Raw genomic sequence first — 25,956 nt, 5'->3', positions numbered from 1 at the left:
TGTTCTTAAATAACCTGTAATTCACTCGATCACTGGTAATGAATCTGGAGATAACTGCACCCTCATAGATAAGGTGGAGCTGGTAGGTTGGGAAGCTGAATTCTTTGGTGTGTAATCAGCTCCACGTGCTTTTGACTGACCTAGGGGGAAAAAGAGTACCTTTTTTCATGGAATCATGAGTGGTTTGGGTTGGAAGGGACCTTAAAGCTCTTCCATTTCCAACCCCTTGCCCCAGGCAGGGACACCTTCCACTAGAGCAGGTTGCTCCAAGCCCCTGTGTCCAACCTGGCCTTGAACACTGCCAGGGATGGGGCAGTTTTGTGCCATTCTCAGTGTTTGGTGTATTTTCGTGGCTGGGTTTTCCCTGCATTTTTTTGCAGTTTCCTCAATGCCTGGGTGTGTTGAATTTAATTAAAAAAGGAACATTTACATGAAGAAGCTGTGCAAATTCTGGCCCTAGCATGGGGTAGGGCATCAATTAGAGGGCTGTGTAGCGAGATACTGGATGAGGTTAAAGCTGATCATCAAAACAAAGTACTTCTTGATATCATCTCTTTATTAGGGAGCTTCAGAAGCAGGGAATAATTAGAAGGAGCTCTTAATTCCGTGTGCATATTTGTACAACAGACAGCCCTTCATAACTTACTTGCCTGCAGCAGTTTAGTATTAAAAGAAGAAAACCCAGCACAACCCCTTGCCATGCTGGGGAACCAGACTCCTGCAGCTCTTGTGGTTCACTGCTTGTGTCCAAGGAATTGTAGTTCATAGAATCATGGAATGGTTTGGGTAGGAAGGGACCTTAATCCATCTCTGTACACTTGGTCACAGTTACACTTTCCAACAACCTGTGCCACATACATCAGTGCCATAATCCACCCCACAGGCCACCCAGAGTTCCAGCCAGCTCTCAACTGCTGCTCCATCTTCTGCTGCTTCTTCACCAGCTCTGCAGCTCCTTCTCCAGAGCCTCCTCTTTGCAGCTCTCTGGCACACGTTTTCCTGCCACATTGTTCAGGGTTTGCCTGTGACACTCCCTGTCCCCCATTACCAGAAAGCAGCAGGGGACAACCTCTGTCCCAAAGCCACCCTTCAGAAATGGTGTGCAACCCCACAGGGCACCAGTGATATGAAGACCCCCATGTTTCTCCATGGGGAGGAAGGTGGAAAGACTTAAAAGGGGATTCTGTTCATCTTCAAATTACATATATATGTATATATATGCATACAGTTTGTATAACTGAAGATGTGTTTCAGCTCCCTAAGAGCTTGCTTGGCCCAAGCTGTTGGTTGGAAAACACTGAGATAAACTTACGATTCTCAGGTAAAACTTATTCTTACCCAAAACAACATTTCACCAGTTCACCAAAAGCCTCTTTTATTTTTCCTGAGCCAGTGACATGAGTGGCTTCATTTTTTTTAGCATCTGACTGACAAATAGAAGAGACAGGCCATGTTGGACAAGGCTTGGAGCAACCTGCTCTAGTGGAAGGTGTCCCTGCCCATGGCAGGGGGCTGGAACTGAAGGAGCTTTAATGTTCCTTCCAACCAAAACCAGTTCTATGAATCTGAAAATGCCATTAATAAAGTGTATGTTGGCCTCTGCTTATTTGGTACCACAGGGTAAAAATTCCACCTGGGAGATGTGACACTTCTGCTTGTTCAGGAGGTATTCACCTGCATTAGGCAGGGTGATAACTCTCCATTTTGAAGTAGCTGAGCTTGGGGGGCAGGAGCAGATGCCTGCACTAGAGCCCAGGGTGTGGGCACTGGAGGAGGCTGGATCCTTTCCTGAAGACCTTGACAAGCCATGCTGCCATCCAGACAGAGCTTTATGGCCTTCTGCTCTGCAAGGGGCCTGCAGGCAAAGCACTCTTGAGGTTTTTTTCTCTTTTTCCCCAGAGATGCATCCTTCACCTGTGTAAAACAGAAGCTTCTGATTGTTCACTCTGAGCTATGGGACTTTGAAGGGGTGGAAGGAACAGAAAGTAATAGATTTATCATTATTTTTAGTGCTTTTTTTGTTTGTTTTGTTACTGGGGCTGAAACATGGTATAAGACGTATACCATGTAAGTTTTCATAGGGTTTAAGTATTTAAAGGGCTAGAGGAATGTGTCCCTGCCCGTGACAGGGGGATGGGACTGGATGAGCTTTAAGGTCCCTTACAACCCAAACCAGTCTGGGATTCTGTGATTTAAGTTATCCCAATGCTAAGATAACAGCTAACGACAAATCTCCTGAGTACAACAGAGACAATGTATAATTTTGTTGCTCAGGTGTAGGAGGGAATAAAGGTTATAATTCATTTTCGTGTTATTTGTTCTGGAGACTTTGTGTAGCTCTGCAGTCAGAGCTCGGCTGAAATTGTGATCATGGTTGTTTGCTGCTCAGTGGATTGCAGAATCGTGGAATGGTTTGGGTTGGAAGGGACCTTAAAGATGCTCTGTGAGGAACTTCTGCCTAAGAGCTCATCTCAGTCTCCTCTTTAGCAGGTTAAAGCCATTCCCCTTTTTCTGTCCCTAAGGGCCCTTGCCCAAAGCCCCTCTCCAGGTTTCCTACAGCCCCTTCAGGCACTGGAGCTGCTCTAAGGTCTCCCCTTAAGGAACTTCTCCAGGCAGAACCAGCCCAGCTCTCTCAGCCTCTATCTGCAGAAGAGCTGCTCCAGCACTCGCAGCATCACCCTGGCCTCCTCTGGGCTCACTCCAACAGCTCCACATGCCTCTTGTGCTGGGATGTCTGTGCTGAAGGGAGGGGTGGACAGTTGCTGGAACCATCATTGCTTCTGAGCATTCCAGTCTATCCTGCTTTGCCTTTTATTCAGAGTTTACAGAAAAGAATCAAACAATGAGTGCGGGAAGGTAACAAAGGGAATCGTGACGAATGAAAATATATGTATGTAAAATCCTGATGCAAACATAGTTGTTTTATTCATATCCTTCAACTTCTAAAGGTGTCCTGAAACTGCAGTGACGCTTCTTGCAGAGTTTTGGTAGACAGCCCTTGATAGGAAGTGTCCCTCGGCTTTATTTTATTTTATATGTGTATGTAAACGTATATATATTTATTATCACTTATTCCCTTGGACCAGTTGAAGCTGTGGCTGCCCCATCCCTGGCAGTATTCAAGGCCAGGTTGAACACAGGGGCTTGAAGCAACCTGCTCATGTGGAAGGTGTCGCTGTCTGTGGCAGGGGTTGGAGCTGGATGAGCTTTAAGGTCCCTTCCAGTCCCCAAACCAGTCTGGGATTCTATGATACAAATCTGTGATTTTCACTAAACTGTTTTGAATGAGGATGGGCTCATTGCATGATCTTAACTTGGGAGCAGAGAAGGCTGGTTTGGACTCATTCAGGCTGCTGCATTGAGGACAGTTGTGCATTTTATCTTAGTTCCTTAACTTACTGCAGCTATTGCTTGTAAACCTGTGTTCTTACACTTAAAGGCTATTTGAGCTTGCTTTTTGAACTGCTGTTTATTGCAGAGGCTATAACCCAAACCTTGGTTCTGTTTTTCTCCAGGCTTTGTGCTTAATCTTTCACTGTGGCATTAAGCTACAGTTTTAGTGTGGCACTAAGGTTGGAAGAAAGTTCCCTAAATGTTTGATCTTGGGAGGTGAGGGCTCTGTGTACTTGTAGAAGACAGATTTGTATGCTGCTATTTCACTCTTATGCTTTGGAGTTATTGCTTGCGGGAGACCCTACTTAAAGCAATGGCTTTCTTATTGAAAGCACATGGAGCATGTCAGATAAGGCTCCATAACGTCTGGTTTTGTTGCTGTTGTGTTGATTTGACACCTTTTTGCTTGGGGAGGGACTGATGTGTAAAGAGTTGGCTTTCAAAGAGTGTCTTCAGGTGGGTTTCTAAAGACAAAACCATTCTTTCAGGCAGGAGAGGCTCCTGTGTGATAAGGTTGAATTTCTTTCACCATCAGATGTAGTTTGACTACCCAGGGCGGACACAACACCTGTTTGAATTTGGAACAATGTGTATTAATGCAGTCAGCGTCCTTCCAAATTACAGCTTAGGTGGGCAGGAGAGAAGTAGAATGTTGGTGAAGAGGCGTTTGCACTTCCTGCCTTTACCTCTGTATTTTTTGCTGTGCCTTCTTGCGGCTCCTTGGACAGCTACTTCACAGGAGGAGCTGAGCAGGTGGGAGGGAGATGGGTGACTGCTGAAAGGAGTTTATTTCTTCTCCATGTAGGTGTGGGCTTCGGCAGCTCCAGCACTTACAGATAGAGCAGGAAATCCTCAGAACCGCTGTAGTTTGTCTGCAGAACCACAGACCTCACTGGTGTAATTGTATAATAATACGGAAAAATCTCTCTTCTTGAGTTGTCATATTTCCTTACACAGCAAACCTTCTCTCCAGTGGGGTTTTGGATCATTCTTCATGCCTTGAGTGAATGTGAGAGGAATCGATACAGATCTCTGATTGAATCTTGGCTATGTTATAAGATGAATTAGGAAATTGTTTAGTAGTGTTGTTTTGTCTTGGAAACCAGCGCTGAGTCTGTTCCTAAAGAGTCTCAAGTAGGATCCTGCAGAGGTTGAGAGTGAGCTCTGGAGATTTGAGTAGGTTGTGATTCTTCTCCCCTGACAGACTGAAATGGAGGTTTTGAGCCTTCTGGACCCAAAGGAGTGTAAGCCTGCTTTAAGTCACGTATTGCTGTACTGTAATACAGCAGCAAGGCATGGGCAGCACCCATGGCCTGATTACTATTACTGACAGTGGTAGGTGATGGAGCTGGAAGGTGACAGCAGGACAATGGTGGGACTGGAGTTTTGGTCATGATGGACTGCAGAGGCAAAAACAACCCATAACCTCCGCCTTAGGATCGGGGATTGCAGTGGGGTTTGAAGGGAGGGCACTGGAGGGTGGATGTGCACAGAAGCAACGTTGATGCCTTCAGTAGATTGGAAGGAGTGTAATACACAATGTGGTAATGCAGGTAGTCTGTGTCACAAACAGTTGTCTTCTGACAGGTTACAGCAGTTAAATCCTCCAGAAAGCACAGTGGGGTGTGCAACAGCAGAAGAGTAGTTGAGAGCTGTTAGTGTGCAGGGCCTTAGCAGCAGGAGAGGCATCAAAATACATTCAGAAGGTGCTAACATCTGATATGTGCTCTCTGCACACAGTCATCAAGACTTCTCTGAGTCTGACTCGGCTAAAACCCCTTCAAACACAACAGCTGGTGACTGATGGGAACTGGAGAATGAGTTCAAAGCGACTGTGGGTGCCTGGAGTGCATTTTCAGTTGTTTAGAACAGATTCAGTAACAATTGTTTCCTTGTTTCCGTTCTTCAATGTATGATGCTGTTCTGGCCACCTCCAGTGCAGTTGTGAAGTACTTGAAACTTCAGAAGCTTGATTCTCCAGAGAAACATAGACTCACAGAATGGTTTGTGTTGGAAGGGGCCTTAAAGTTCCCTCAATTCCAACCCCTGCCAGTGGCACTTTCCACTAGAGCAAGTTGCTCCAAGTCCCAGGAAGCTACAGCTTCTTGTGCAACCTGTGTCAGGGCCTCACCACCCTCACAGGGAAGAACTTCCTAATGTCTGTTCTCTGACTTCTAAATAGAATGTGCTTCCAGTAGGAGAACATGGCTTGAAATCCTGCTGGAAGCAAGTGGGAAAGAGCCTTGAAGGTACCTACAGATGCTCAAGGAAAAATGTCCACTGTCTGCACAGACTGTTCAGAAGACCCTGGGGGAGACGCAGCGAAGCTTCACCTTCCTCTTGCCAATGTACTGCTGGCTTGGGATGGGCTGCAGACAAAATGGAACCTTCCCCATGATCCCAGTTCCTCCCATCTTCTCCCCCATAACCTGAAATAGCCATTTGGATAATATGGAGATGTTCTTTGGGAAAGGAGATGTTCTGGTCACTGGACCAGAGCTGTTACATGGTGTGGTTGTGATGTTTTTGCTGTGATCTTTTTGCAATGAGAAAGGTATGTTTTATTTTTAATTTAAGTGATAATAAAAGAATGGGATGAAGCACAAATAAGACCAAACATCTCTTTAGCTGGTGGATTTACGTACTGCTGACTCCTGGCAAGCCAGGCTCACGTGGAAGACTGCCCAGGAGATCTGCAGCCTTTCTGTTGGTGCAAAACATGTTAGTTGGAGCTCGCCAGACACATTTCTTCTGGCTGCTTTGCCAGTTACTTTCTTAATAGGTACCAAACAACCCGCAGAGCTCCTTTTATTTCCCCTCACAGCTTCCCATGGACCCGAGGCCGAGGAGTGTGCTACTTGTCAGCACCGGGCTGCCAAAGCCTTGGAGCACTTGGAACCAGACGCCTTTCCCATTGACTCTGCAGAGTTGTTTCTCTGGGAGTACACAAAGAAATGTTCTGGGAGCTCTTGTTATGCAAGTTGGGTTTCAGAGCATGCAAATAGTCGTGGCTGCAATTGGGAAGCTCCTTTCTCAAAAAGCCATTAAGTTGGTGTAAAGTGGTTGTGCTCCTCAGGAGCCTGCTCAGGGCTTCACTCATGGCAGAAGTAGCGTTGCTCTTGCCACGTGTGCAGATGAAGTAGCTTACAAATAAGACTCTAACTTATAAGTAATGCTTCTGGAAAGAGTGTCATTTGTTTTCTTTATGTCTTTTCTACTGTTTGCAACGTGATTCTGTGCATATTCTTTATGGTACTTCTGCAACTTCGGTCCGATGCATGTACCTCACATGGGATCATCAGTTCAAATGGCATCCTGAAATGCTTATATAGACAGAAATAAAACATTCTTGCATCTTTCTGTTCAAGTCTTAGAAACAAAACCAAGAAAGAATAAGGATGGTGTTCTGGAGGTGTAAACAGCAAGGCATGGTTTTTACTCTGGGTTTTGACTTTCATAGTATCCCAGACTGGTTTGTATCGGAAGGGACCTTAACGCTCATCCACTCCCAACCCCCTGCCATGGGCAGGGACAGCTTCCACTGGAGCAGGTTGCTCAGAGCTGCTCCAGCCCTTGCAGCATCTTCGTGGCTTCTTCTGGTCTCGCTCCCACGGCTCCACATCCCTCTTGTGCTGTTGCTCCAGAGCAGGATCAGGACTGCAGGGGGGTCTCCCCAGAGCACAGCAGAGGGGCAGGATCCCCTCCCCGAGCTGCTGCTCACGCTCTGGGGGTGCAGCCCAGCACATGGGGGGTTCTGGGCTCAAGTGCACACTGAAGCTGGGTCATGGGGAGCTTCTCCTCACCCAGCACCCCAAGCCCTTCTCCTCAGGCAGCTCCATCCCATCTCCCCCAGCCTGTGTTTGAGCTGGGATTGCCCTGACCCAGGTTCAGAACCTTGCCTTTGGCCTTTCTGTGGAAGCAGTGCCATTCTCATTACTTCTCAGTACTTCTCTTTAGAGTAGTAGCTTCCAGCACCTTTCAGGGCTTGTCCATTCACAGTGTGTCCAGTGAGGCTTATTTCAATTAATGTGCAGGTTTGATCCCTAAATTATTATATTCTGAACCCTCCAAATGCACTTCTGAGGAAGAGTAAAGAATCTTGAAGGTGGAGAACATGTTTGGAGTTCTGAGGGTAGCAGGGTGAGCGTTCTGAGCTGGTGTGAGGTCTGGCTTGGGGAGGCCATAGTTCCAGCCATGGGTCTTTTAAGCCCTGGGAAGTTAAGCTGAGCTGTCCTTAGAGTAATTTGGTTGCTGTCTGTGAATTTGATGCTCAGTTACAATGTTTGAATTGCCTGGTCTGTGGGTGAGCATAGAGAAAAGCCAGGACTGTAGTCTGTGTCCTTGTGTTTGCTTAGACTTGGTCCCTCTTAGACTTTCCCAGCAGCTTGTGCCTCTTCATGGATGCTTGGGGAGCTCCTGGGTGCTAAACTGGTCAAAAACTGCCCCAGGGTTTGCTTTTCAGTCCCTTGCTGGGTTTTTCCTGGCACCCAAAGCTGGCACACCAAGAGTTAGGGTGCTTGTCCCACGGGAGCGATGTGGCAGTGTGGATTCAGAGGTTGGCACAAGCTGCTGTAGAGCTGCCATTCAAAAACTCTTGTTTTAGTCAAGGCAGATACTGAAAGAGGGTTAAATTATTTTTCGTGTGACTTTTTCCTCTTGCTGTGACAAGATGAAGGCATTCCACGTGCTGCTGAACAGATAGATGGAAACCACTGACAGCCCTGGGCTTTCTGCAGGCAATGGGAGAGGTGGAAATGAAGAAGAGACTCTGAGCTCTCCTGGCAGTGAGGCCTGAAGTGTGGGAGCAGTATGAGAGATGAGGTTGGGAAGAAAACAGTGGAATGCACAGAAGCTCCAGTGTTTCCAGGTTCTGTCAGAATTCCTTCTAGACTGCCTGGTGTACCATGCTTCCTCTGAACTGCATGTGCTCAGTGAATTCTCTCATTCATTGTGTCTTGAGTCAGAAGCATGAGAACTTTTAGGTAGTATTTGTATACATTTCTCTGTCCCTAGAAATAGGTGGGTTCTGTGTGATCCTTTTTTTCCTGGTAAGGAATTCCGTAGCTGCTGACAGGTTTCATTCTGTGCCCACATTCTCCTCATGCCCTGTGCATAGGTGGCTTTGTCATAGAGTACCTGAGAAGTTTGGCAGCTTCTCAGTTCAGTGCTAAAGCTTGGGTTCAGCCTTGCAGGAGTTCAGCAAACGTTAGTTTCTGAATTCACTGTGGATTTGGTATATTAAAGCCAAACACATGATTTCTGAGTGGAGTGAGTTCAGTCTGCCGCTCTGTGTATACCTGGGACAGTGCCAGTGACTGCACTGGACCACATATTGAGGTTTGTTGTTATTTTACCTCAGCTTTCCTTGCACCTCTGGAAGCAGCAGTGGAGTGGAGGGAAAGGAGCCTGGTTGTTGAGCAGGAGCAGCAGCGAGAGAGTTTGTGTCATGAAGCTTTGTGCTGGTTGGACAGACGTGTTCCTGAAATGCTGCTGCAGCTTATCTGTTGTATTATTTCTTGGTCGAGTTCTTTTCTGAATAGTAGATTCATGGTTCTTTAGAATATAGTATATTTATATATAGTATATATTCTCTATATATAAATATAGTAGATTTATGGTTCTTTAGCACATGAACTTGGATGAACAAGGGTGATTCCAGTGCCTAAAGGGTTTCCAGGAAACCTGGAGAGGGGCTTTGGACAAGGGCCTGCAGGGACAGGACAAGGGGAATGGCTTTAACCTGACAGAGGGGAGCCTGAGATGAGCTCTTAGGCAGAAGCTCTTCCCTGTGAGGGTGCTGAGGTGCTGGCACAGGGTGCCCAGAGAAGCTGTGGCTGCCCCATCCCTGGCAGTGTTCAAGGCCAGGTTGGACACAGGGGCTTGGAGCAACCTGCTCCAGTGGAAGGTGTCCCTGCCTGTGGCAGGGGTTGGAACTGGAGGAGCTTTAATGTCCCTTCAACCCATAATGGTCTGGGATTCTGTGATTCTCAGGTGTGTCTTCTGCCTTTTTTTGATATGAACTGGGTCCAGAATGATGCCTGTGTTCTCCAGCAGGCACAGGATGAAGACTTCCGACTTCTCAGACTTCCTCATGGATAACTTGAGACATTTATAGTGTGCTCTGAATTTTGCAGGGTATTTGCTTAACTCTACTGTAAAGTTGGGCCCTTTTTAGGTGAGTTAAAGTTGTGCAGTGAAAAAATCTCGCTAACCCAAATGATCTGATTTCTTGGGAAGATCTTGGTGATAAAAATACTGCAAATGTAAATTGTGTGAGGTAGCAGCGTGGTGTTATGTATGAAACTGGCAACTTTCCTCAGCTTGTTTAGTTACTGAGTGGCTTGACAGATTCTTAAAATGGATTAGAGCTGACTTCAAGTACCAGCTTGGGGGTGTGAAAGAGCAGTAGCTGCATTGGCAGGAGGAGAAACATCACTTGAGGTGACACTGTCCCTGCCTCATGAATCACTGGGCTTTTGTGACACTTCTGTTATTAGTGCCAGGTAAGGAGCAGTAGGACGGGTTTTGCGACCTTCCATACCTCTGCAGGTGTGGTACTGTAGACTCCAGCTTCTCTCCAGCCAGTGCATTGGACAGTAAACTTGTGTTCTTGATTTCCTCTCTGCCACTGTTCTGGTGCCTTTGGCACTTTGGTGGTTTACTGCCATAAATAACTGCCCTTGCTAATCTTCAGCTTGGTTTTAGTTATCCGGTTACACCTGACCTTGTGGATTCAGCCTTCCATCATCTTCATTGTCTAACTCAAAACCCCACAGTGACTTCCTGTCCATCTTGTGTTGTGCTTGACAGGTTTGGGCAGGTTCTGTGCAAGCTCTGTCACCATAACATCCTTTTTTTGGGGATGGGTCAGCTTCTGTGAAAGACATTCCCAGCACTTGGCCAGCAGTTTAAAATAGGACCTGGTCTCGGTTACTTCTATAATTACCAGCATCATTTCATGTATCTCATGATTTACATATCACTTTGCACATGTCCAGATGGAGAGGAAAATAAATTTCAGCAGTCACTCTCAACCTGAATTTATAAAGGATGTGTTTAAAACTGGTATTTGCTGTTAGGAGTGTGTGTGAAGCCCAAGAAACGTGGTACAGAGGCACCAGCATTGGGGTGGAGAGGAGCAGGCTGCTGCTCTTACAGTCATGAGAGTGTTAGTCTAACATCAAACTGGTTGCTGACTCCTTCAGTGGTATTTCATAGAATCCCTAACTGGTTTGTGTTGAAGGGATCCTAAAGCTCATCCACTTCCAACCCCTGCCATAGGCAGGGACACCTTCCACTGGACCAGGCTGCTCCAAGCCCCATCCAATCTGGCCTTGGTTTGTGTTTCTTTTTTAACAATTTCAGCAATTTCTGTCAAATTAGAAGTGCTCTGATAATGGGAGCTAAATTCTCTCCTGAAAACAATGTGGTGATGGAAGTTGGAGGGGCATTCCCTGTGACTGCTTACATCGTAGTTTGTGAACAAACAGCACTATGCATCATATTCAGTGTGTCCTCATGACACCAGGAGGATCCATGAAGCGCACAGCGTTTCCTTTGTGTTTGCTGCTGTATTTATTTACCCTATAACTGGTGACTATGGGAATATTTAACTTCCCATATCGTGGCTGAGTCTCAGAAAAGTTGGGGGATGGATTTTTTTTTTTATTTATTTGCTTATTGAGGAATGAGGAAGTGGAAAAGACCAACCATTGCCCAGAGTGATCATAGAATCATGAATCAGACTGTTTTGGGTTGGAAGGGACCTTAAAGCTCATCCAGTCCCAGCCCCTGCCCCGGCCAGTGACACCTTCCACCAGACCAGGTTGCTCCAACCTGGCCTTGAACACTGCCAGGGATGGGGCAGCCACAGCTTCTCTGGACACCCTGTGCCAGCGCCTCAGCACCCTCACAGGGAAGAGCTTCTGCCTAAGAGCTCATCTCAATCTCCCCCCTCTGTCAGAGTAAAGCCATTCCCCTTGTCCTGTCCCTACAGGCCCTCATCCAAAGCTCCTCTCCAGGTTTCCTGTAGGCCTTTTAGGCACTGGGACCTGCTCTAAGGTCTCCCCTTACAGCACCCAGCGTCTGTGTGTAGGATGGTACCAGACATAGGATTTGGTGCACTAAAATTAGTCGAGGGTATCTGGAGCAATAATCTCAGTCATTTGCTGTTTGTCTCAGCTCTGTGGTTCCAGCTGAGGCTTAGAGAGGTGCCCTGCTCAGCAGAATGCTCCAGGAGGCTTTTCCTTAGTGCCAGTGAATTGATTTCCAAAGAAGATCTCGGTGCTGGCTATGAGGCCACATCCTATAGAGCAGTGGTGGAGTTGACAGCAATGCCTTGAGGACAAAATAGGGTCTTCTGTGGAGAGTAAACTCTTGACAGCTTTCTGAGAGACATAAAAATATCCTGAGTTTTCCCTTTTCTTTTGGAAATGATAAATAAGGTGTTGGGTTTGTTTTTTTTTTTGGGGGGGTTGTTTGTTTGTTTTTTATTATTATTATCCTCCTTGATAACTTCAGAGCTATGACACCCTTTTATCCATACATTTCTGGATCTTGAGAGAAGCAGGGTTGGGAAGGAGTTCATGATCTCCAAAAGCCCAACTTCAGGAATTTGATGGAAGCTGATATTATAAATCCCATGAAAGGGCTCCTGGTCTGCCTCGAGTACTACTGGCATGTCTCACTTGTTGCACTGGAGAGGAAGTTGTGGAGAAGGACAATGACCACTTTATACAGGGCTTTTTTCCCTTTGGACTGTGGTGCTGTTTTGGTGGCTGCTCCTAAAGTAGGTGGGAAGAAACTGAATGAATTCTGAAGCGTGTGCAATTGGAGATCAGGTTAATTAGAGAATTGCTTGCTGGTTTGATGTAAGCTGACTGCTGTAGTTCAGCCTATGAGTGCTGTGGAGATGCCCTGCATAAATGTCTTTTTCCCCTCAATTTGCATAACTAACTTTGTTAGTAATGTCTTGAGGGACACTATTGCTTATATAAAAGCTTGAGTTTTGTTAATCTTGTTTGATATTCCTGATCAAGTGTATGAAAGCAGTGAAGGCAGTGGGAAGAGTTTCAGTTTCTTCAAAAATAGCTGCTTTTTATATAATATTATCAAACACTCACATCCTTTCTTCATGCACTTACATCCCATTACTGACTCCTTGGAGGTGTCACTGGTTGTACAGTGAAGAGTCTTGCTTCCCTCTTGTGTTCTCCAGCTGTCAGGATAGGCAGCCAGAGATTGTGGAATAAAACAGGTGGGAAAAGCCCTTTCAGCTCCTCCAGTCCAACCGTTCCCAGCACTGCCAAGGCCACCACTAACCCATGGCACTGAGGGTCTCATGTACACGGAGTGTGAACACTCGCAGGGACGGTGACTGCAGCCCTGCCCTGGGCAGCCTGTTCCAATGCCTGAGCACCCTGTGGGGAAGGAATTGTTCCTCAGCTCCATCTAAACCTGCCCTGGTGCAGCTTGAGGCCGTTTCCTCTTGTCCCATCCCTTGTTCCTTGGGAGCAGAGCCCAACCCCCTCCTGGCTCCATCCTCCTGTCAGGCAGTTGTAGGGAGCCATCAGGTTCCCCCTGAGCCTTCTCTTCTCCAGCCTGAACCCCCCAGGTCCCTCAGCCGTTCCCCATCGTGCTCCAGGCCCTGCACCAGCTCCGTTGCCCTTCTCTGGCCCTGCTCCAGCACCTCAATGTCTCTCTTGCAGTGAGGGGCCCAGAGCAGAACACAGGATTCGAGGTGCGGCCTCACCAGTGCCCAGTGCAGGGGCACAGTCACTGCCCTGGCCCTGCTGCTGCACTGGTGCTGATACAGGCCAGGATGCCAGTGGGATGCTCTTTTTTATGAGTTAAATATGCCTTTTGTTTATTTTATCAAGGGATTCTCATTCTTCTCAGTATTTTTCTCTTCACATGTCTTTTCCAGATAAACAGTCCCTCTTTCCGAGTATTAATAGAAGTTGTGCACAGGGATTCTCTGCAGGGAGGCAGCATTCCAGCCCGTAGGAGCCTTGGTGCAGCCGGGTTGCTTTTCCCTGCTTCCCTCACATAAGCAGGTACCAAAGCAAGAGAAGCTCAAGGAGAGTTCTCTGCTTGCCAGCAGCATCCTTATGTGTGCTCTGGTTTTAATGTCTTGCTTTTTTTAAGCAGAAGAGCACTGCAAGAAGCATCCAGGCTCTCCTGGCACCTATGCTGCTGCCATAGTTGGGTTTGGGATGCCTCCTGCAGGCTCAAGGGCTCTGTCTGAGTTGCTTTTCTGGCTTTAAGATGAAAGAGCCTAGATTTAGATCTTAGGCAGAAGCTCTTCCCTGTGAGGGTACTGAGGCGCTGGCACAGGGTGCCCAGAGAAGCTGTGGCTGCCCCATCCCTGGCAGTGTTCAAGGCCAGGTTGGACACAGGGGCTTGGAGCAACCTGCTCCAGTGGAAGGTGTCCCTGCCTGTGGCAGGGGTTGGAACTGGAGGAGCTTTAAGCTCCCTTCAACCCAAACCAATCTGGGGTTCTGTGATTGTCATTCACAATAACCAGTTTCCCATTGACTGGTTTTAGGGCAAACATGCAATACCACACCAGTGAGAAGGTCACAGTGAGAGCAATCTGGGATGTGTGTGCTGGAGGCCTGAAGAACAAGTGCAGGTGTAGCACAGGAGCATCCTCAGACAGTTGAATTCCTAAGAATCAAGACAGTGCAGTTGGAATAAGGAAAGCTGTCACCTCAAATTCACACAATTCCCACTTGTGTCTCTGAAGGCTTCTCCTTATGGATTCTCTATGGCCTAAGTTAGGAAGTTAGGTTAAATTTCCTTTAAAACCTGTGACTGAGAGGGTTATGTTTGTCTTGCTGGGTTTATTCTCTCCAGCCTGTTTGGAGGAATCACTGGAGATACAGGTTGTTATTTTGAGGTGGGTGATTTCTCCTGTTGGAAATGAGACACTTTCTGTTGGATATGAAAGCTGTGCATGGTTGGACTCAAAACTGAACTATGGACACATTGCACTAATGTTTACCAGGTCTGTTTATGTGCTGTTAGTAAAAAATGCAAAATGCCCAGAGAAAAGGTAGAAAATATAAACTCCTATTTACTGGCACCACTTTGTTGTGCTCTGTTTCCAGTCAGTTGTCAGATAAAATAAAGCACATGGCTCAGGAGAGAATCGGGCTGAAATCACAGCAGTGTGTGTTCAGGACATAGGAAAGGACTTAACCCCGTTACCCAAATCTGTTCTGAGTTTGCTGAAATGCAGCGGATCCCGTTGTCCTACTGCTGTTCCCTGGGAATTTATGAGCTGTTTCAGTTGAATAATGGAAGAAATTGAAGAAAATTGAGAGGAATGGAGCATCAAACTGAAGGATGACAGAGCTGGTGGCTGATGCCAGTCACTTAAAGTGATGGAGGTTAAATTCTTGCTCTTCTTCAAGTCAGAAGAACAGTGTCATGCTGGGTTGCTTCTACTATTCTGTAATCCAGGAAGGCCACTTCAGGAAAGTGTGGCATGCCTGTGTCCTTAAGATACTGATGTGAAATGTGCTTTCAGGAAGAACAAGATGGGTCCTTGCTCCTGTTCTTCATGGGTCTTACAACATGGACATGGGGTGAAAGGAAGCATTGAGGGAGGGTGGGACACTGTGCAGTCAGTTTGCTGCTTGCTGACACCTTCATGTGGATTGTGTAAGCTTGGAAAACATCCCTGGCTTTTGGGCTTGGTAAAACACAGAATCACAGAATTCGAGGTTGGAAGAGACCTCAAAGATCATCTGCTCCAACCTTTCTAGGCAAAGCACGACCTAGACTAGATGGCCCAGCACCCTGTCCAGCCCAGTCTTAACAGTGTTCAGGTTTCCTGCAGCCCCTTCAGGCACTGGAGCTGCTCTAAGGTCTCCCCTTAAGGAGCCTTCTCCGGGCTGACCCAGCCCAGCTCTCTCAGCCTGGCTCCAGAGCAGAGCTGCTCCAGTTCTCACAGCAGCTCTGTGTCTTCCTCTGGATTCTCTCCAGCAGCTCTGCGTCCCTCTTGTGTTGGGGGAAGATGAAGAAGGAGGGGGAAGAAGATGAAAAAATAACATTATTCTGTCTGTTAGTGCTGTGTTACACTCTTGTGCTTCTCTGGGTTGTGATGTTAAGATGTCAAGGCTGGTTGGAGATGTAGCATCAATGTAGGCGTTCTCTTTCTGTTGGGATAGTGAGGGAACACCATTTGATGCTGCTGTTGTCTTCTCTTTGATCATGATCCTAGTGTAAAAAAAAAAAGGAATACCTGGATAGAGACAGGGGCTTGGTTAAACCCTCTTTACCAAGGCTCTGCAGCTGTGGGTGGGACTCCACAAGTTAAGCCAGGCTTAGTTTTCTTCCCACTTCCATCTATGAATCCCCTTCTAAAACCACGGTGAGGGCTCTTGTGGAGGTGAGTTCCTTGCTGCCGCCTGGAGGTGCTAGGGCCCCTGATGGAACATGAGATACGTGTGGTGTTGCTGCAATTATTCTTGGAACAAGTGAAAATGACCCTCAGGTTTCCCTGACAACCTACAACTTGCTTTTTGAAGCCATGTCAAGAAAACAAGCATGTGTTCTTGAATGAGGTACAAATCTCACAGCGGAGCAAGGGCCATGAGGGCCGGGGCTGTTAACCCCTCACTGCCACAGCAGGGGAGGAACATGTTTGCCCCATGCTGCAGGAGAAGCACAAGTAGAAAGAGAATGTCTAATGGGGTGCTGATGGCTTTACAGTGTGTTGATCATCCATGGTCTTGCTCGGAGTTCTTGTTGGGTTGAAGGGTTACATGGAAGTTTCTTTATGGTGATAAAAACCTCTTTGGCTTTCAGTTACCTTTGGTTAATAACAGCTTTTTCCCATCTTTTCCAGGACAGGAAGCTTGAGGAAGAATTCACACTGGATGAAAATAATTTTCTGAAGCTGGGAATACTCCAGGAACTGTAACCCAAATGTTTCTCTGTCCGTGGAGAAGATTACACGTTTGAAATAACTTCTACTGAAGGTATGCACATCTCCTTTTTAAGCTCAGTAATGACAATGTTACATTACGTGTTCTGGTGGTTGTTGCTGAGATTGTACTTGCTGTTTAATACCTAGAGTCATTTGAAAAGGAGCAGTAGTGGCCCTGGGATGGTCCTGCTGAGGAGGTTAGAACTGGTTCCATACAGCTGAGCAGCTCAGCTCTGCAGTCTAGTCATGGGATGTGGGTCAGGTTACTTCCTAAAACCAGGTTTAGCTAGTGAGTGTCTCAGAACTTAAGGTGATGGGAAGAAGATGGAACTTCTTTCTTTCTAGTGACTGTCTGTAATTCTGGGAAGCACTTGTGCTTCTTCCAAGAAGTAACAGTATGGAAATGACACGTAATAAGTACATTTTGTTGTGGGGGTAGTGAGAGTGACCAGGCCATGATTACTCACTGGTTTTCATAAGATGAGAAGGAGGAAGCATCCAACAAAGTTATCAAGCTGGCAGTGAAGCAAGCAAGAAGAACTGCTCTTTGGTGCAGCATGTGATTACACTGAGGATTTGCAGTTCAGGATTATTGGGATATGGACTGGCTGCTTGTGGGAGCACTGGGATCCTCCTTGGTACCACCTGGAGCTGGCTGACTTGATCATTGTCCTGCTGGTAATTTGATTATGAAGAGCTTTCTTAATGGTACAAAGGCAAAAGATCTTATGTAAAGCAAAGTCTCCCAGGGGAATAAGTTATGAATTAAAGGCATTCTTAAAACACCGCAAAGAAGGAGCAGACCCTAAGTTTTATTACAGAAAAAGTGTGGGGTTAGATGAGCTGTGAATAAAAATGCTGCTGAGGGAGCTGGTAATATATATGTTGTGTGTCAGACCTGATGGATGGGAACTGGTGAAAACTGAGGGGAGACTGAGATGAGCTCTTAGGCAGAAGCTCTTCCCTGTGAGGGTGCTGAGGTGCTGGCACAGGGTGCCCAGAGAAGCTGTGGCTGCCCCATCCCTGGCAGTGTTCAAGGCCAGGTTGGACATGGGCTTGGAGCAACCTACTCTAGTGGAAGGTGTCCCTGTCTGTGGCAGGGGTTGGAACTGCAGGAGCTTTAAGGTCCCTTCCAACTGAAACTATGGCTCTGTGAACATTGCTCTGGAAGCCATATGGGATCTAAAACATATGGATGGTGCCCAGAGGTTAGTAATCATCTGGACCAGTGAGATATATAGAGATAAATAGTAGTAGGAAGTGATGTAGCCCAGTCTGGCAAATTCTGCTCATCCCTGAGGTGTGGCTGGCTCAGGACCCTCAGTACCTGCTCTTGCTGTCAATGGACACAGGAGAAGTTCAGAGCAGTGCAAGTGCAGGGTAGGCAGTGCCACCTTCTGCCAGTCACCTGGGTGAGAGACCTGTCTGAAACATTCTGTCTGTAAAACCTTTGAGGGTCCTTTATAAACCTGCTTGATGTGAACTGGTGCAACCAGCTGGGGTCTTGAGCTCCTCTGAGCTTTTGGGCTTCATGACCATCTATGGCAGTAAGTTCTACAGTATTTCTTGGCTGCCTGATAACTTTGAGGTGTCCCTGTACTTGGGTTTACTGGGGGCTGTAAATAACTGTTCACCTCCTTAATACCATTCATGCCTTCTGCTGTATCTCCTGTTCTGAGCTGTAGTCATGAATCAAGGCAAGTTTAATGCATCTTCCATTAGAAGCTGGGCTGCTTCACGTTCTGCTCAGTCTCTTTTAAGAGAAGCTGATCAGACCAGCTGCACTTTTTGAGCTCTGCTGTCTCTTCTGAGAGAAGCAAAGCAGACCTCAAGCAGCGAGATGCAATGTGTGATACTCGGGTGATGTCATGCCTCCTGTTTACTTGCTTGATCTTTCTTGGAATGACTTCTGACACGCTGGAGTGAGGCCAGAGAGGGGCAACGGAGCTGGTGCAGGGCCTGGAGCACAATGGGGAACGGCTGAGGGACCTGGGGGGTTCAGTCTGGAGAAGAGAAGGCTCAGGGGGGACCTGATGGCTCCCTACAACTGCCTGACAGGAGGATGGGGCCAGGAGGGGGCTGGGCTCTGCTCCCAAGGAACAAGGGATGGGACAAGAGGAAACGGCCTCAAGCTGCACCAGGGCAGGTTTAGATGGAGCTGAGGAACAATTCCTTCCCCACAGGGTGCTCAGGCATTGGAACAGGCTGCCCAGGGCAGGGCTGCAGTCACCGTCCCTGCAAGTGTTCACACTCCGTGTACATGAGACCCTCAGTGCCATGGGTTAGTGGTGGCCTTGGCAGTGCTGGGAACGGTTGGACTGGATGAGCTGAAAGGGCTTCTTCAACCTCATTGATTCTCTGATTCTATGATTACTTATGCCTCTTTGGCTGCAGCACTGTATTGAGACCCTTGACAGTTTCAAAGATCATTCCAGGATCCGAATCTGTTCTATTTGTATGTTAAAATGCCTCTTTTCTTCAAAGGACCACTGTTGCATCACAGGAGGGCTGCTTGTCTGCTGTGTCTTGGCTCTGGCACTCAGGTCAGGTAGAGCCCTCTAGAAGGAGGGGAAGTGGCTCCTTCCTGGGATCATCTAAGCATAACTGAGGGAAGAGGTTCCCAGAATGTGGGATAGGGCAGGTAGAAGAGTGAGAATGTGAGAAAATACAGCAGGAAGAAACTTGTGGTGCAGGAGAGTGTGGGATACAGCTCAGATGAGCAAAGGGCAGATGGACAGCCTGGCTTCAGAACTGGTGGACAGTGAGGGAGTTCCTGAGGATCCAGAGGAAGCTGCAGACATTGACTGGACACAGAAAGCTCCTGACTTAGATGAAACCCAAGGCCATGGGGAAATGGCTTTAACCTGCCAGAGGGGAGATTTAGATGAGCTCTTAGGCAGAAGCTCTTCCCTGTGAGGGTGCTGAGGTGCTGGCACAGGGTGTCCAGAGAAGCTGTGGCTGCCCCATTCCTGGCAGTGCTCAAGGCCAGGTTGGACACAGGGGCTTGGAGCAACCTGCTCTAGTGGAAGGTGTCCCTGCCTGTTTCAGGGGTTGGAGCTGGATGAGCTTTAAGCTTCCAATACAAACCATTCCTGGATTCTATTATTTTTTTATCTCTTTCTCTGTATGACAAAGCTGAAAACTACTTATTCTTATAGAGGAAATAAAAGAGATTTTGTATTAAAACTTAAGGGAGGAAAAGCATAAGATAACCTTAAAATTCACATCAGGAATCCTAGCTGTCAAGACAAAAGCATCTGACTGCATTAGACAGGACCTAGAGAAGACTCCTCAGTTGTGATGTAGCTGTTGAAGTTCTGTTTGTCCTTTTGTATTTATAACAGAAGAGATGTTACAGGAAAGTCAGAAGGACTCAGGAATCCTTTCTTGATGGAAACAAGCAGGATAATATACTTCTCTCAGCATTTCCATGTGGTTCCACTTAGTAAGTAAGTGGAAATGTTAAATGCTTTATTTTATCAGGAATGGGCTTAAATAGGCTTAAATAAAAACAATAAATCAGTAAATGTTGGTGTTTTCCTCCCAGTTTCCAGCAGGAGTTGCCTGGGGGTTGCTGGCATCCATTCTCCATTTTACTGGGCTTGGAATGCAGGGAACATTCTAAAAGGGTGGAAAATGCTGTGGATGTCTTGTACATGTGCCCATAGTCAGTAAGGCTCAGGGTAGCCTCTGGTTACCTACAGGACTGACTGCAGGGATAATCCTGGGCAAAACAACACAAATATAGAATCCAGGTATGAACAGGAAGACAAAATCTGGATGGACCTCCTGGTGGATAATATTCTGGCTGGATGGTCACAGTCAAAGAGTTGTGGTCAATGGCTTAATGTTCAAGTGAGACCTGTGACAAGTGCTGTTCCTTAGGGGTCAGCTTTGAGACTGATCTCATTCAACATCTTTATTGTGATGTGGATACTGGGATTGAGCACCCTCAGCAAGTTTGTGATGACACAGAACTGTGTGGTGCAGTGACACACTGGAGGGAAGGGATGGGATCCAGGGGGACCTGGAGAGGTGGGAATGTATAAACGTCATGAAATTGAGCAGGGCCAAGTGCAAGGTCCTGAACCTGGGTCAGGCCAACCCCAGCACAAACACAGGCTGGGGGAGATGGGATGGAGCAGCCTGAGGAGAAGGACCTGGGGTGCTGGGTGAGGAGAAGCTCCCCATGACCCGGCTTCAGTGTGCGCTTGAGCCCAGAACCCCCCATGTGCTGGGCTGCACCCCCAGAGCGTGAGCAGCAGCTCGGGGAGGGGATCCTGCCCCTCTGCTGTGCTCTGGGGAGACCCCCCTGCAGTCCTGATCCTGCTCTGGAGCAACAGCACAAGAGGGACGTGGAGCTGTGGGAGTGAGCCCAGAGGAAACCATGAAGGTGCTGCGAGGGCTGGAGCAGCTCTGCTCTGGAGCCAGGCTGAGAGAGCTGGGCTGGGTCAGCCTGGAGAAGAGAAGGCTCCTGAAGGGGAGACCTGTGATTCTGTGACAAGTTCACCAGAGATCCAGGGAAAGCAGGAGACACACTGTGGTGGTGTTATTTTTGCTACAGCAGCCAAGGAAGCGTTGCAGGGCTCTGTGAGTTTTGTGATATGTGGAACTTGAACCAGGTATTTTAAATCTTCAGATCTGGAATGGACACGTGAAACTTTTAAACATGATTTTTAATCACCTGTTGCTTTTGCAAATGCCTTCTGACTTTTTCTAGAACAGGTAGAGACCTTTGGACCAGACTTAATGGTGCTCAGGTGAAGGCTCTAAAAAGCCAGTTCGTACTGTCCCCTAGCAGAATTGTTAAATAAAATCCAGGCCACAAAGTGAAAATCACAGCATCCCAAACTGGTTTGGGTTGGAAGGGACCTTAAAGCTCCTCCAGCTCCAATGCCTGCCAGGGGCAGGGACACCTTCCACTAGAGCAGGTTGCTTCAAGCCCCTGTGTCCAACCTGGCCTTGAACACTGCCAGGGATGGGGCAGCCACAGCTTCTCTGGGCACCCTGTGCCAGTGCCTCGGCACCCTCACAGGGAAGAGCTTCTGCCTAAAAGCTCATCTCAATCTCCCCCCTCTGTCAGAGTAAAGCCATTCCCCTTGTGCTGTCCCTACAGGCCCTTGTCCAAAGCCACTCTCCAGGTTTCTTGTCCCTTGTAAATGATTACAGGATCATTGGGATGGTGATATGCAGTGAGGCAAACCCAGTCATTATGGGCCTCACAGAGGGGTGAGGAGACTTTGGGCATTCTGATGATACAAGGAGGAAGATGAAGAGCAGAGATTACCTCAAAACATGCACAGTAAGGGGCAATATTACTCGTTTCTCACATTTCTGTTGTTGACCATCTCTCCAGCCCCAGCGTGCAGCCAGGGATTGCCTTGTGTGGTGTTGTGCTGCTTGACTGGAGCCTCTACATACCTTCTAAATATTCAGACATTCCTGGTGTGCGTTGTTGGCAAACAGCAGGTGTTTGAGTGACACTTTAATTCTGCACGTTCCCATTTAGAAATGCTCTCCAGAAAGCTGTTAATGTTCAGAAACAGCAGCTTGTTCTTACAGGCAGCTCCATGCCTCACATAGCTGTGGGTTTGCCTTTCATTGCATCCCCCAGCTCAGAAATACCATGATCAGCTTTGGAGGACTGTGAGATGTCCACCTGCAAAGGCAGAAGACATGGATTAGGGTGAGGCATCCCTGCCCATGGCAGGGGGTTGTAACTGCATGGTCTTTAGGTCCTTTTGAACCCTAACTGTTCTATGATGGTGTGTCTAGTTTCTGTTGATGTAGATGACCTAAAGAAAAGTACCCAAGTGATGAGATGCCATCCAGAGGGCCTTGGACAAGCCGAAGAAGTAGGCCCATTGCAAACCTCATGAAGTCCAACAAGGCAAATGCAAGGTCCTGCATGTGGGTTGGGGCAGTCCCCAGTATCAGCGCAGGGTGAGGGATGAAGGGAATGAGAGCAGCCCTGAGGAGAAGGGCTTGGAGGTATTGTTGTGTGAAAGGCTGGACATGTGCGCTTGCAGCCCAGAGGAGCCAGAGTGGGGCCAGCTGGTGGAGTGAGGTGGTCCTGCCCCTCTGCTCTGGTGAGAGCCCTCCTGGAGCATGACATCCAGCTCTGGAGTCCTCAGTACAGGAAGGTCATGGACCTGTTGAAGAGGGGCCAGAGGAGGCCACAAAAATGATCAGATCGTGGAGCACTTCTGTGAGGAAAGGCTGAGAGAACTGAGCTTGTTCAGCCACAAGCAGAGAAGACTCTGGGGAGACCTTATTGTGGCTTTTCATTTCTTAAAAGGGGTCTCTCAGAAAGGTGGGGAGGAGACTTTTTAGCAGGGCCTGTTATGACAGGACAAGGGTGATGGTTTTGAACTGACAGAGGAGATTCAGGCTGGATGTAAGGAAGAAATTCTTTACAATGAGGGTGCTGAGGCGCTGGCACAGGGTGCCCAGAGAAGCTGTGGCTGCCCCATCCCTGGTAGTGTTCAAGGCCAGGTTGGACACAGGGGCTTGGAGCAACCTGCTCTAGTGGAAGGTGTCCCTGCCTGTGGCAGGGGTTGGAACTGGAGGAGCTTTAAGGTCCCATCAACCCAAACGTTTCCATGATTCCATGCCTAATCCCCATGGACAGAGCAGTCCATACAAACCACTCTTGGCTTCCAGGCCTGCTGAGCAGCCAGGGATCCTCATGGGATGGGGAGATCTCTGGCTCCTGCTTTGCTGGATGTCAGCAGCATTGGGTGTTTCTTGCTGCCTTTTCCCCTGCTGAACACCGCTTTGCAGCCTGGACAAGAGGCATGAGCATGGTTGCAATGAGCACAGTGAATTTTCTTCTCCCCAAATACAAGAGCTAGAAACAGCTTTAAGAGAAAAATAGCAGGAGTTATCTAGAGCAGCAGGAATGTGAACCCTGACCCCGCCATGTTTATCCTCATGTTCTCATATTCTGATTTAGCTCTGTTTTACTTGTTGGATAAGGAAGGAAAGTGCAACTTGAGAAGCTGTGTGAGGGGGATTGTTTGGAGGATCTGCAGGGCTCTGAGCAGCCTCTTGCTATCTCAGATAAGCTCTTCCTTGGCTACAAATAAGAGCAGGCTGGTGGTGGGGATGGCAGCTTGGTGAAGAAATACCCACTTATGGAAAGCTTATTTTGAGCTGTTCACAGCTGGTAATCCCTGTAACATCCTCCTGCAGCTCAGGACTTCCCCAGGTCTGCAGAACTGGGAACTTCAATATGGGGAGAGTAAGTGCACTGTGGAAGGAATGATGTTTGTGGTATGAGGTAGATGCAAGAATGACAGCTAAATGGTTGAATATAGTTAGTAAAATGAGAAAATTCACAGTACTTCTGAATTATAACTATTTAGTTGTGGTCCCAAGAGCACTGATGTGTCTGTTCTCTTCATTGATGTATCCAAGGAATTTACCCATCATCTTTAAGAGAAAGTTCCCACTTTTACCAAATGCTCCTTTTTGTTTGCACCCTTTTAAAGTAAGTTTTATGAAGATTTTGACTTTTAGTGTAGAGATTAGATCAGAACAAAGCCTGGGACTTCTTATTTATAGGAAAAGAAATGTTAACAGCTTTCCAATTTCACATTTCAGAGCAGCTTCCTCTTGATTCATCTGCTGTACACAGCTTGAAGTTTTCAGCTTATCCTGCTCCGTAACTTATACAGTAACTTACACAATCCTTGTGGATTTCTTTAACAATTTAACTGGAAGCAATAAGTTTCATGCACACAATGTAATCACTGTAGACAGCTAAACCAATGTGTTCTCTGCATATTGTGATCAGTATTGTCTTTATACTCATGCTTTACCCCTTTTGGTTTCAATAGGTCAGTAGTTTTTTAGGACTGACTGGTGTGGCTTAAAGAGTTTTTATCCCACTGCATGTCTGAGAGAGGGAAAGTGAATGTGAGGAGGTGGTGTTTTGTAACTCAGCATGGCTGGGAGGAGGAATGACACACAGGGAATTCCATCCAGCTGCTTTAAAAAGTACTTTTCCAAAGAGTTTGAAACTTTTTTTTGGTTTATGATCAGGGAACACTTTTGATGCCAAGCTCAAATGGATTTAAAAAGATTAATCATAGAATGGCTTGGGTTGGAAAGGATCTTAGGAGCATTCAGTTCCAACCCCTGCCATAGGCAGGAACACCTTCCACTAGAGCAGGTTGCTCCAAGCCCCTGTGTCCAACCTGGCCTTGAACACTGCCAGGGATGGGGCAGGCACAGCTTCTCTGGGCACCCTGTGCCAGTACCTCAGCACCCTCACAGGGAAGAACTTCTGCCTTAATTCTAACCTGAACTTCCCCTGTTTCAGCTTGAATCCATCACCCTTTGTCTTTGTCGCTGTGAAGAGTCCCTCCCCAGCATCCTTGTAGCCCCCTTCAGTCACTGGAAGCTGCTCTGAGGTCTCCACTCAGTTTCTCTTCTTTAGCATATTTGTAGGATGTATTCACTGATAATTGTCAAACATGAGATTTCCGGTGGCACTTGAGGTTATCTGTGATGAAATGATGAGAGAATGTTGAGGCAGTTTACCAGGAAAGCCTTATTCCTACCCTGCTTCCCAGCACTGGGTCCTGTACTTCTGTGTCAAGAAAGCTTCTTCACTTGCAGGAGGGGAGATTGTCATTAATTGGAAGCTGAGGCTTGGGCTCTCCTTGGCTTCTTGCCTATGGAGTTCATATCCCTTTCCTTTTCAGCCCTGTATTAAGGGTAGGAAAACCAAAACTGCATCCAGTGTGCCTGGAAACTGAAATTTCCCTTTCTGGAGTACATGGATGCCAAGCAGTGGTAGTTTCAGAAGAGGGTAAGCAGAAGGATCATTGGGGAACTCATGGCTTTTGATGTGCTCAGCACTGAAGACCCATCCTTGAAGCACTATCAAAGGTTAAATCAAAAGACTATGTCTAACTTTAATTTAATGACAACTTGGGAGGGAAAAATAGGCATTCTTTAGTTGAGAAACCTTTTCCTCTTATAGAATCACAGAATGGTTTGGGTTGGAAAGGACCGTAAGATCATCCAGTTCCAACACAAGTTATTTCACTTCAGCATGGAAAACTCTGTCAGTGAAAACTGCCATCCTTGTACTAATGTTGGAATAGCTTATTTCATCATCTCAACCAGAGTTTGTTGAAATACAGCAGTTTGAGGGATTTTGTTCCTATTAAAGATACTTAAAGCCCTAATTCCTGACCATGTTCTCATCCCTTTAGCACTTGAGGGTAGGCAGCTGCTTCAAACACTCCTGCACTTGGCCTTGGTACTGTTACATCTCTGAAACTCAGAGCATGGTGAAGTCTCATGGAGTGTAATGCTTTTCTGGACATAGAATAAGTAACTGTAAATACTAGGAAGGTGCAAGGAAGGGCAGTAGGCACTGTTACGTAACCATACGCAAGTTGGTATATGTTTAATTGCAGACTTCTATAAACCTTAGAGAGCTGTTTCTCCATTCAGCTTTCTGATGTGTCTCTCTGTTAATTCTGTATCTTCTAGAGCACAAGTGTGATGGGGAACAGCTGAGGGACCTGGGGGGTTCAGGCTGGAGAAGAGAAGGCTCAGGGGGAACCTGATGGCTCCCTACAACTGCCTGACAGGAGGATGGAGCCAGG

The 25,956-nt window shown here is 47.2% G+C and overlaps 1 protein-coding gene across 3 annotated transcripts in view; it reads left to right on the top strand.

Moving 5' to 3' along the window:
• Window positions 1–25,956, top strand: part of PPP6R2 (protein phosphatase 6 regulatory subunit 2) — a 90,254-nt gene that overhangs the window by 11,331 nt on the left and 52,967 nt on the right. For all 3 annotated transcript variants that reach the window (XM_034062904.1, XM_034062902.1, XM_034062903.1), the window contains one exon: window positions 16,250–16,382. The gene's annotated coding sequence lies outside the window, so the exon portion shown is untranslated. The remainder of the gene's footprint in view (window positions 1–16,249; window positions 16,383–25,956) is intronic.

This window comes from Melopsittacus undulatus, chromosome 5 (assembly GCF_012275295.1).
Source record: "Melopsittacus undulatus isolate bMelUnd1 chromosome 5, bMelUnd1.mat.Z, whole genome shotgun sequence".
NCBI classification, from domain to species: domain Eukaryota; kingdom Metazoa; phylum Chordata; class Aves; order Psittaciformes; family Psittaculidae; genus Melopsittacus; species Melopsittacus undulatus.
The sequence above is the reverse complement of the archived record's forward strand: the minus strand, read 5'-3'. Positions and strand labels throughout refer to the sequence as shown.